The following is a 12,760-nucleotide window of genomic DNA, read 5'->3' as shown; positions in this document are numbered from 1 at the left end:
GATTAGAGTGTGAGCTCCTCTGAGGACAGTCAGTGACATGACTATGTATGCTGTAATGTGCTGCAGAAGATGTCAGTGCTATATAAATACATAATAATAATATGGTAGGACATTACACTATGACTATGGTAGGATTATAGTGTGAGCTCCTCTGAGGACAGTCAGTGACATGACTATGTACTCTGTAATGTGCTGCAGAAGATGTCAGTGCTATATAAATACATAATAATAATATGGGGGGACATTACACTATGACTATGGTAGGATTAGAGTGTGAGCTCCTCTGAGGACAGTCAGTGGCATGCCTATGTACTCTGTAATGTGCTGCAGGAGATGTCAGTGCTATATAAATACATAATAATAATATGGTAGGACATTACACTATGACTATGGTAGGATTAGAGTGTGAGCTCCTCTGAGGACAGTCAGTGACATGACTATGTACTCTGTACTGTGCTGCAGAAGATGTCAGTGCTATATAAATACATAATAATAATATGGTAGGACATTAGACTATGACTATGGTAGGATTAGACTGTGAGCTCCTCTGAGGACAGTCAGTGACATGACTATGTATGCTGTAATGTGCTGCAGAAGATGTCAGTGCTATATAAATACATAATAATAATATGGTAGGACATTAGACTATGACTATGGTAGGATTATAGTGTGAGCTCCTCTGAGGACAGTCAGTGACATGACTATGTACTCTGTAATGTGCTGCAGAAGATGTCAGTGCTATATAAATACATAATAATAATATGGTAGGACATTACACTATGACTATGGTAGGATTAGAGTGTGACCTCCTCTGAGGACAGTCAGTGACATGACTATGTACTCTGTAATGTGCTGCAGAAGATGTCAGTGCTATATAAATACATAATAATAATATGGTAGGACATTAGACTATGACTATGGTAGGATTAGAGTGTGAGCTCCTCTGAGGACAGTCAGTGACATGACTATGTATGCTGTAATGTGCTGCAGAAGATGTCAGTGCTATATAAATACATAATAATAATATGGTAGGACATTACACTATGACTATGGTAGGATTATAGTGTGAGCTCCTCTGAGGACAGTCAGTGACATGACTATGTACTCTGTAATGTGCTGCAGAAGATGTCAGTGCTATATAAATACATAATAATAATATGGTAGGACATTACACTATGACTATGGTAGGATTAGAGTGTGAGCTCCTCTGGGGACAGTCAGTGACATGCCTATGTACTCTGTAATGTGCTGCAGGAGATGTCAGTGCTATATAAATACATAATAATAATATGGTAGGACATTACACTATGACTATGGTAGGATTAGAGTGTGAGCTCCTCTGGGGACAGTCAGTGACATGCCTATGTACTCTGTAATGTGCTGCAGGAGATGTCAGTGCTATATAAATACATAATAATAATATGGTAGGACATTACACTATGACTATGGTAGGATTAGAGTGTGAGCCCCTCTGAGGACAGTCAGTGACATGACTATGTACTCTGTAATGTGCTGCAGAAGATGTCAGTGCTATATAAATACATAATAATAATATGGTAGGACATTAGACTATGACTATGGTAGGATTAGAGTGTGAGCTCCTCTGAGGACAGTCAGTGACATGACTATGTATGCTGTAATGTGCTGCAGAAGATGTCAGTGCTATATAAATACATAATAATAATATGGTAGGACATTAGACTATGACTATGGTAGGATTATAGTGTGAGCTCCTCTGAGGACAGTCAGTGACATGACTATGTACTCTGTAATGTGCTGCAGAAGATGTCAGTGCTATATAAATACATAATAATAATATGGTAGGACATTACACTATGACTATGGTAGGATTAGAGTGTGAGCTCCTCTGGGGACAGTCAGTGACATGCCTATGTACTCTGTAATGTGCTGCAGGAGATGTCAGTGCTATATAAATACATAATAATAATATGGTAGGACATTACACTATGACTATGGTAGGATTAGAGTGTGAGCCCCTCTGAGGACAGTCAGTGACATGACTATGTACTCTGTAATGTGCTGCAGAAGATCTCAGTGCTATATAAATACATAATAATAATATGGTAGGACATTACACTATGACTATGGTAGGATTAGAGTGTGAGCTCCTCTGGGGACAGTCAGTGACATGCCTATGTACTCTGTAATGTGCTGCAGGAGATGTCAGTGCTATATAAATACATAATAATAATATGGTAGGACATTACACTATGACTATGGTAGGATTAGAGTGTGAGCCCCTCTGAGGACAGTCAGTGACATGACTATGTACTCTGTAATGTGCTGCAGAAGATGTCAGTGCTATATAAATACATAATAATAATATGGTAGGACATTAGACTATGACTATGGTAGGATTAGAGTGTGAGCTCCTCTGAGGACAGTCAGTGACATGACTATGTATGCTGTAATGTGCTGCAGAAGATGTCAGTGCTATATAAATACATAATAATAATATGGTAGGACATTAGACTATGACTATGGTAGGATTATAGTGTGAGCTCCTCTGAGGACAGTCAGTGACATGACTATGTACTCTGTAATGTGCTGCAGAAGATGTCAGTGCTATATAAATACATAATAATAATATGGTAGGACATTACACTATGACTATGGTAGGATTAGAGTGTGACCTCCTCTGAGGACAGTCAGTGACATGACTATGTACTCTGTAATGTGCTGCAGAAGATGTCAGTGCTATATAAATACATAATAATAATATGGTAGGACATTAGACTATGACTATGGTAGGATTAGAGTGTGAGCTCCTCTGAGGACAGTCAGTGACATGACTATGTATGCTGTAATGTGCTGCAGAAGATGTCAGTGCTATATAAATACATAATAATAATATGGTAGGACATTAGACTATGACTATGGTAGGATTATAGTGTGAGCTCCTCTGAGGACAGTCAGTGACATGACTATGTACTCTGTAATGTGCTGCAGAAGATGTCAGTGCTATATAAATACATAATAATAATATGGTAGGACATTACACTATGACTATGGTAGGATTAGAGTGTGACCTCCTCTGAGGACAGTCAGTGACATGACTATGTACTCTGTAATGTGCTGCAGAAGATGTCAGTGCTATATAAATACATAATAATAATATGGTAGGACATTACACTATGTCTATGGTAGGATTAGAGTGTGAGCTCCTCTGAGGACAGTCAGTGACATGACTATGTACTCTGTAATGTGCTGCAGGAGATGTCAGTGCTATATAAATACATAATAATAATATGGTAGGACATTACACTATGTCTATGGTAGGATTAGAGTGTGAGCTCCTCTGAGGACAGTCAGTGACATGACTATGTACCCTGTAATATGCTGCAGGAGATGTCAGTGCTATATAAATACATAATAATAATATGGTAGGACATTAGACTATGACTATGGTAGGATTAGAGTGTGAGCTCCTCTGAGGACAGTCAGTGACATGACTATGTACTCTGTAATGTGCTGCAGGAGATGTCAGTGCTATATAAATACATAATAATAATATGGTAGGACATTAGACTATGACTATGGTAGGATTAGAGTGTGAGCTCCTCTGAGGACAGTCAGTGACATGACTATGTACTCTGTAATGTGCTGCAGAAGATGTCAGTGCTATATAAATACATAATAATAATATGGTAGGACATTAGACTATGACTATGGTAGGATTAGAGTGTGAGCTCCTCTGAGGACAGTCAGTGACATGACTATGTACTCTGTAATGTGCTGCAGGAGATGTCAGTGCTATATAAATACATAATAATATGGTAGGACATTAGACTATGACTATGGTAGGATTAGAGTGTGACCTCCTCTGAGGACAGTCAGTAACATGACTATGTACTCTGTAATGTGCTGCAGGAGATGTCAGTGCTATATAAATACATAATAATAATATGGTAGGACATTAGACTATGACTATGGTAGGATTAGAGTGTGACCTCCTCTGAGGACAGTCAGTAACATGACTATGTACTCTGTAATGTGCTGCAGGAGATGTCAGTGCTATATAAATACATAATAATAATATGGTAGGACATTAGACTATGACTATGGTAGGATTAGAGTGTGAGCTCCTCTGAGGACAGTCAGTGACATGACTATGTACTCTGTAATGTGCTGCAGGAGATGTCAGTGCTATATAAATACATAATAATAATATGGTAGGACATTAGACTATGACTATGGTAGGATTAGAGTGTGAGCTCCTCTGAGGACAGTCAGTGACATGACTATGTACTCTGTAATGTGCTGCAGAAGATGTCAGTGCTATATAAATACATAATAATAATATGGTAGGACATTAGACTATGACTATGGTAGGATTAGAGTGTGAGCTCCTCTGAGGACAGTCAGTGACATGACTATGTACTCTGTAATGTGCTGCAGGAGATGTCAGTGCTATATAAATACATAATAATAATATGGTAGGACATTAGACTATGACTATGGTAGGATTAGACTGTGAGCTCCTCTGGGGACGGTCAGTGACATGACTATGTACACTGTAATGTGCTGCATAAGATGTCAGTGCTATATAAATACATAATAATAATATGGTAGGACATTAGACTATGACTATGGTAGGATTAGAGTGTGAGCTCCTCTGAGGACGGTCAGTGACATGACTATGTACTCTGTAATGTGCTGCAGGAGATGTCAGTGCTATATAAATACATAATAATAATATGGTAGGACATTACACTATGACTATGGTAGGATTAGAGTGTGACCTCCTCTGAGGACAGTCAGTAACATGACTATGTACTCTGTAATGTGCTGCAGGAGATGTCAGTGCTATATAAATACATAATAATAATATGGTAGGACATTAGACTATGACTATGGTAGGATTAGAGTGTGAGCTCCTCTGAGGACAGTCAGTGACATGACTATGTACTCTGTAATGTGCTGCAGGAGATGTCAGTGCTATATAAATACATAATAATAATATGGTAGGACATTAGACTATGACTATGGTAGGATTAGAGTGTGAGCTCCTCTGAGGACAGTCAGTGACATGACTATGTACTCTGTAATGTGCTGCAGAAGATGTCAGTGCTATATAAATACATAATAATAATATGGTAGGACATTAGACTATGACTATGGTAGGATTAGAGTGTGAGCTCCTCTGAGGACAGTCAGTGACATGACTATGTACTCTGTAATGTGCTGCAGGAGATGTCAGTGCTATATAAATACATAATAATAATATGGTAGGACATTAGACTATGACTATGGTAGGATTAGACTGTGAGCTCCTCTGGGGACGGTCAGTGACATGACTATGTACACTGTAATGTGCTGCATAAGATGTCAGTGCTATATAAATACATAATAATAATATGGTAGGACATTACACTATGACTATGGTAGGATTAGAGTGTGAGCCCCTCTGAGGACAGTCAGTGACATGACTATGTACTCTGTAATGTGCTGCAGGAGATGTCAGTGCTATATAAATACATAATAATAATATGGTAGGACATTACACTATGACTATGGTAGGATTAGAGTGTGACCTCCTCTGAGGACAGTCAGTAACATGACTATGTACTCTGTAATGTGCTGCAGGAGATGTCAGTGCTATATAAATACATAATAATAATATGGTAGGACATTAGACTATGACTATGGTAGGATTAGAGTGTGAGCTCCTCTGAGGACAGTCAGTGACATGACTATGTACTCTGTAATGTGCTGCAGGAGATGTCAGTGCTATATAAATACATAATAATAATATGGTAGGACATTAGACTATGACTATGGTAGGATTAGAGTGTGAGCTCCTCTGAGGACAGTCAGTGACATGACTATGTACTCTGTAATGTGCTGCAGGAGATGTCAGTGCTATATAAATACATAATAATAATATGGTAGGACATTAGACTATGACTATGGTAGGATTAGAGTGTGAGCTCCTCTGAGGACGGTCAGTGACATGACTATGTACTCTGTAATGTGCTGCAGGAGATGTCAGTGCTATATAAATACATAATAATAATATGGTAGGACATTACACTATGACTATGGTAGGATTAGAGTGTGACCTCCTCTGAGGACAGTCAGTAACATGACTATGTACTCTGTAATGTGCTGCAGGAGATGTCAGTGCTATATAAATACATAATAATAATATGGTAGGACATTAGACTATGACTATGGTAGGATTAGAGTGTGAGCTCCTCTGAGGACAGTCAGTGACATGACTATGTACTCTGTAATGTGCTGCAGAAGATGTCAGTGCTATATAAATACATAATAATAATATGGTAGGACATTAGACTATGACTATGGTAGGATTAGAGTGTGAGCCCCTCTGAGGACAGTCAGTGACATGACTATGTACTCTGTAATGTGCTGCAGAAGATGTCAGTGCTATATAAATACATAATAATATTATGGTAGGACATTAGACTATGACTATGGTAGGATTAGAGTGTGACCTCCTCTGAGGACAGTCAGTGACATGACTATGTACTCTGTACAGTGCTGCAGAAGATGTCAGTGCTATATAAATACATAATAATAATATAGTAGGACATTAGGCTATGACTATAGTAGGATTAGAGTGTGAGCTCCTCTGAGGACAGTCAGTGGCATAACTATGTACTCTGTAATGTGCTGCAGAAGATGTCAGTGCTATATAAATACATAATAATAATATGGGGGGACATTAGACTATAACTATGGTAGGATTAGAGTGTGAGCTCCTCTGAGGACAGTCAGTGGCATGACTATGTACTCTGTAATGTGCTGCAGAAGATGTCAGTGCTATATAAATACATAATAATAATATAGTAGGACATTAGGCTATGACTATAGTAGGATTAGAGTGTGAGCTCCTCTGAGGACAGTCAGTGGCATAACTATGTACTCTGTAATGTGCTGCAGAAGATGTCAGTGCTATATAAATACATAATAATAATATAGTAGGACATTAGGCTATGACTATAGTAGGATTAGAGTGTGAGCTCCTCTGAGGACAGTCAGTGGCATGACTATGTACTCTGTAATGTGCTGCAGAAGATGTCAGTGCTATATAAATACATAATAATAATATAGTAGGACATTAGGCTATGACTATAGTAGGATTAGAGTGTGAGCTCCTCTGAGGACAGTCAGTGGCATAACTATGTACTCTGTAATGTGCTGCAGAAGATGTCAGTGCTATATAAATACATAATAATAATATGGTAGGACATTAGACTATGACTATGGTAGGATTAGAGTGTGACCTCCTCTGAGGACAGTCAGTGACATGACTATGTACTCTGTACAGTGCTGCAGAAGATGTCAGTGCTATATAAATACATAATAATAATATAGTAGGACATTAGGCTATGACTATAGTAGGATTAGAGTGTGAGCTCCTCTGAGGACAGTCAGTGGCATAACTATGTACTCTGTAATGTGCTGCAGAAGATGTCAGTGCTATATAAATACATAATAATAATATGGGGGGACATTAGACTATAACTATGGTAGGATTAGAGTGTGAGCTCCTCTGAGGACAGTCAGTGGCATGACTATGTACTCTGTAATGTGCTGCAGAAGATGTCAGTGCTATATAAATACATAATAATAATATGGGGGGACATTAGACTATAACTATGGTAGGATTAGAGTGTGAGCTCCTCTGAGGACACTCAGTGACATGACTATGTACTCTGTAATGTGCTGCAGGAGATGTCAGTGCTATATAAATACATAATAATAATATGGTAGGACATTACACTATGACTATGGTACGATTAGAGTGTGAGCTCCTCTGAGGACAGTCAGTGACATGACTATGTACTCTGTACAGTGCTGCAGAAGATGTCAGTGCTATATAAATACATAATAATAATATAGTAGGACATTAGGCTATGACTATAGTAGGATTAGAGTGTGAGCTCCTCTGAGGACAGTCAGTGACATGACTATGTACTCTGTAATGTGCTGCAGAAGATGTCAGTGCTATATAAATACATAATAATAATATAGTAGGACATTAGGCTATGACTATAGTAGGATTAGAGTGTGAGCTCCTCTGAGGACAGTCAGTGGCATGACTATGTACTCTGTAATGTGCTGCAGAAGATGTCAGTGCTATATAAATACATAATAATAATATGGGGGGACATTAGACTATAACTATGGTAGGATTAGAGTGTGAGCTCCTCTGAGGACACTCAGTGACATGACTATGTACTCTGTAATGTGCTGCAGGAGATGTCAGTGCTATATAAATACATAATAATAATATGGTAGGACATTACACTATGACTATGGTACGATTAGAGTGTGAGCTCCTCTGAGGACAGTCAGTGGCATAACTATGTACTCTGTAATGTGCTGCAGAAGATGTCAGTGCTATATAAATACATAATAATAATATGGTAGGACATTACACTATGATTATGGTAGGATTAGATTGTGAGCTCCTCTGAGGACAGTCAGTGACATGACTATGTACTCTGTAATGTGCTGCAGAAGATGTCAGTGCTATATAAATACATAATAATAATATGGTAGGACATTACACTATGACTATGGTAGGATTAGAGTGTGACCTCCTCTGAGGACAGTCAGTGACATGACTATGTGCTCTGTAATGTGCTGCAGGAGATGTCAGTGCTATATAAATACATAATAATAATATGGTAGGACATTACACTATGACTATGGAAGGATTAGAGTGTGAGCTCCTCTGGGGGCAGTCAGTGACATGACTATGTACTCTGTAATGTGCTGCAGGAGATGTCAGTGCTATATAAATACATAATAATAATATGGTAGGACATTACACTATGACTATGGTAGGATTAGAGTGTGAGCTCCTCTGAGGAGAGTCAGTGACATGACTATGTACTCTGTAATGTGCTGCAGAAGATGTCAGTGCTATATAAATACATAATAATAATATGGTAGGACATTAGACTATGACTATGGTAGGATTAGAGTGTGAGCTCCTCTGAGGACAGTCAGTGACATGACTATGTACTCTGTACAGTGCTGCAGAAGATGTCAGTGCTATATAAATACATAATAATAATATGGTAGGACATTACACTATGACTATGGTACGATTAGAGTGTGAGCTCCTCTGAGGACAGTCAGTGACATGACTATGTACTCTGTACAGTGCTGCAGAAGATGTCAGTGCTATATAAATACATAATAATAATATGGTAGGACATTAGACAATGACTATGGTAGGATTAGAGTGTGAGCTCCTCTGAGGACAGTCAGTGACATGACTATGTACTCTGTAATGTGCTGCAGGAGATGTCAGTGCTATATAAATACATAATAATAATATAGTAGGACATTAGACTATGACTATGGTAGGATTAGAGTGTGAGCTCCTCTGAGGACAGTCAGTGACATGACTATGTGCTCTGTAATGTGCTGCAGAAGATGTCAGTGCTATATACATACATAATAATAATATGGTAGGACATTACACTATGACTATGGTACGATTAGAGTGTGAGCTCCTCTGAGGACAGTCAGTGACATGACTATGTACTCTGTACAGTGCTGCAGAAGATGTCAGTGCTATATAAATACATAATAATAATATGGTAGGACATTAGACAATGACTATGGGAGGATTAGAGTGTGAGCTCCTCTGAGGACAGTGACATGACTATGTACTCTGTAATGTGCTGCAGAAGATGTCAGTGCTATATAAATACATAATAATAATATGGTAGGACATTAGACTATGACTATGGTAGGATTAGAGTGTGAGCTCCTCTGAGGACAGTCAGTGACATGACTATGTACTCTGTACAGTGCTGCAGAAGATGTCAGTGCTATATAAATACATAATAATAATATGGTAGGACATTACACTATGACTATGGTACGATTAGAGTGTGAGCTCCTCTGAGGACAGTCAGTGACATGACTATGTACTCTGTACAGTGCTGCAGAAGATGTCAGTGCTATATAAATACATAATAATAATATGGTAGGACATTAGACAATGACTATGGTAGGATTAGAGTGTGAGCTCCTCTGAGGACAGTCAGTGACATGACTATGTACTCTGTAATGTGCTGCAGGAGATGTCAGTGCTATATAAATACATAATAATAATATAGTAGGACATTAGACTATGACTATGGTAGGATTAGAGTGTGAGCTCCTCTGAGGACAGTCAGTGACATGACTATGTGCTCTGTAATGTGCTGCAGAAGATGTCAGTGCTATATACATACATAATAATAATATGGTAGGACATTACACTATGACTATGGTACGATTAGAGTGTGAGCTCCTCTGAGGACAGTCAGTGACATGACTATGTACTCTGTACAGTGCTGCAGAAGATGTCAGTGCTATATAAATACATAATAATAATATGGTAGGACATTAGACAATGACTATGGTAGGATTAGAGTGTGAGCTCCTCTGAGGAGAGTCAGTGACATGACTATGTACTCTGTAATGTGCTGCAGGAGATGTCAGTGCTATATAAATACATAATAATAATATGGTAGGACATTACACTATGACTATGGTAGGATTAGAGTGTGAGCTCCTCTGAGGACAGTCAGTGACATGACTATGTACTCTGTAAGGTGCTGCAGAAGATGTCAGTGCTATATAAATACATAATAATAATATGGTAGGACATTAGACTATGACTATGGTAGGATTAGACTGTGAGCTCCTCTGAGGACAGTCAGTGACATGACTATGTACTCTGTAATGTGCTGCAGGAGATGTCAGTGCTATATAAATACATAATAATAATATGGTAGGACATTAGGCTATGACTATGGTAGGATTAGAGTGTGAGCTCCTCTGAGGACAGTCAGTGACATGCCTATGTACTCTGTAATGTGCTGCAGGAGATGTCAGTGCTATATAAATACATAATAATACTATGGTAGGACATTACACTATGACTATGGTAGGATTAGAGTGTGAGCTCCTCTGAGGACAATCAGTGACATGACTATGTACTCTGTAATGTGCTGCAGAAGATGTCAGTGCTATATAAATACATAATAATAATATGGTAGGACATTACACTATGACTATGGTAGGATTAGAGTGTGAGCTCCTCTGAGGACAGTCAGTGACATGACTATGTACTCTGTAATGTGCTGCAGAAGATGTCAGTGCTATATAAATACATAATAATAATATGGTAGGACATCAGACTATGACTATGGTGGGATTAGAGTGTGAGCTCCTCTGAGGACAGTCAGTGACATGACTTTGTGCTCTGTAATGTGCTGCAGAAGATGTCAGTGCTATATAAATACATAATAATATATGGTAGGACATCAGACTATGACTATGGTGGGATTAGAGTGTGATCTCCTCTGAGGACAGTCAGTGACATGACTATGTACTCTGTAATGTGCTGCAGAAGATGCCAGTGCTATAAATACATAATAATAATATGGTAGGACATTACACTATGACTATGGTAGGATTAGAGTGTGAGCTCCTCTGAGGACAGTCAGTGACATGACTATGTACTCTGTAATGTGCTGCAGAGATGTCAGTGCTATATAAATACATAATAATAATATGGTAGGACATTAGACTATGACTATGGTAGGATTAGAGTGTGAGCTCCTCTGAGGACAGTCAGTGACATGACTATGTACTCTGTACAGTGCTGCAGGAGATGTCAGTGCTATATAAATACATAATAATATATGGTAGGGCATCAGACTATGACTATGGTGGGATTAGAGTGTGAGCTCCTCTGAGGACAGTCAGTGACATGGCTATGTACTCTGTAATGTGCTGCAGAAGATGCCAGTGCTATAAATACATAATAATAATATGGTAGGACATTACACTATGACTATGGTAGGATTAGAGTGTGAGCTCCTCTGAGGACAGTCAGTGACATGACTATGTACTCTGTAATGTGCTGCAGAGATGTCAGTGCTATATAAATACATAATAATAATATGGTAGGACATTAGACTATGACTATGGTAGGATTAGAGTGTGAGCTCCTCTGAGGACAGTCAGTGACATGACTATGTGCTCTGTAATGTGCTGCAGGAGATGTCAGTGCTATATAAATACATAATAATAATATGGTAGGACATTACACTATGACTATGGTAGGATTAGAGTGTGAGCTCCTCTGAGGACAGTCAGTGACATGACTATGTACTCTGTAATGTGCTGCAGAAGATGTCAGTGCTATATAACTACATAATAATAATATGGTAGGACATTACACTATGACTATGGTAGGATTAGAGTGTGACCTCCTCTGAGGACAGTCAGTGACATGACTATGTACTGTGTACAGTGCTGCAGAAGATGTCAGTGCTATATAAATACATAATAATAATATGGTAGGACATTACACTATGACTATGGTAGGATTAGAGTGTGAGCTCCTCTGAGGACAGTCAGTGACATGACTATGTACTCTGTAATGTGCTGCAGAAGATGTCAGTGCTATATAAATACATAATAATACTATGGTAGGACATTACACTATGACTATGGTAGGATTAGAGTGTGAGCTCCTCTGAGGACAGTCAGTGACATGCCTATGTACTCTGTAATGTGCTGCAGAAGATGTCAGTGCTATATAAATACATAATAATACTATGGTAGGACATTACACTATGACTATGGTAGGATTAGAGTGTGAGCTCCTCTGAGGACAGTCAGTGACATGACTATGTACTCTGTAATGTGCTGCAGGAGATGTCAGTGCTATATAAATACATAATAATATATG

The sequence above is a fragment of the Hyperolius riggenbachi genome, chromosome 12 (genome assembly GCF_040937935.1).
Source record: "Hyperolius riggenbachi isolate aHypRig1 chromosome 12, aHypRig1.pri, whole genome shotgun sequence".
In the NCBI taxonomy this organism is placed as follows: Eukaryota; Metazoa; Chordata; class Amphibia; order Anura; family Hyperoliidae; genus Hyperolius; species Hyperolius riggenbachi.
The sequence above is the reverse complement of the archived record's forward strand: the minus strand, read 5'-3'. Positions refer to the sequence as shown.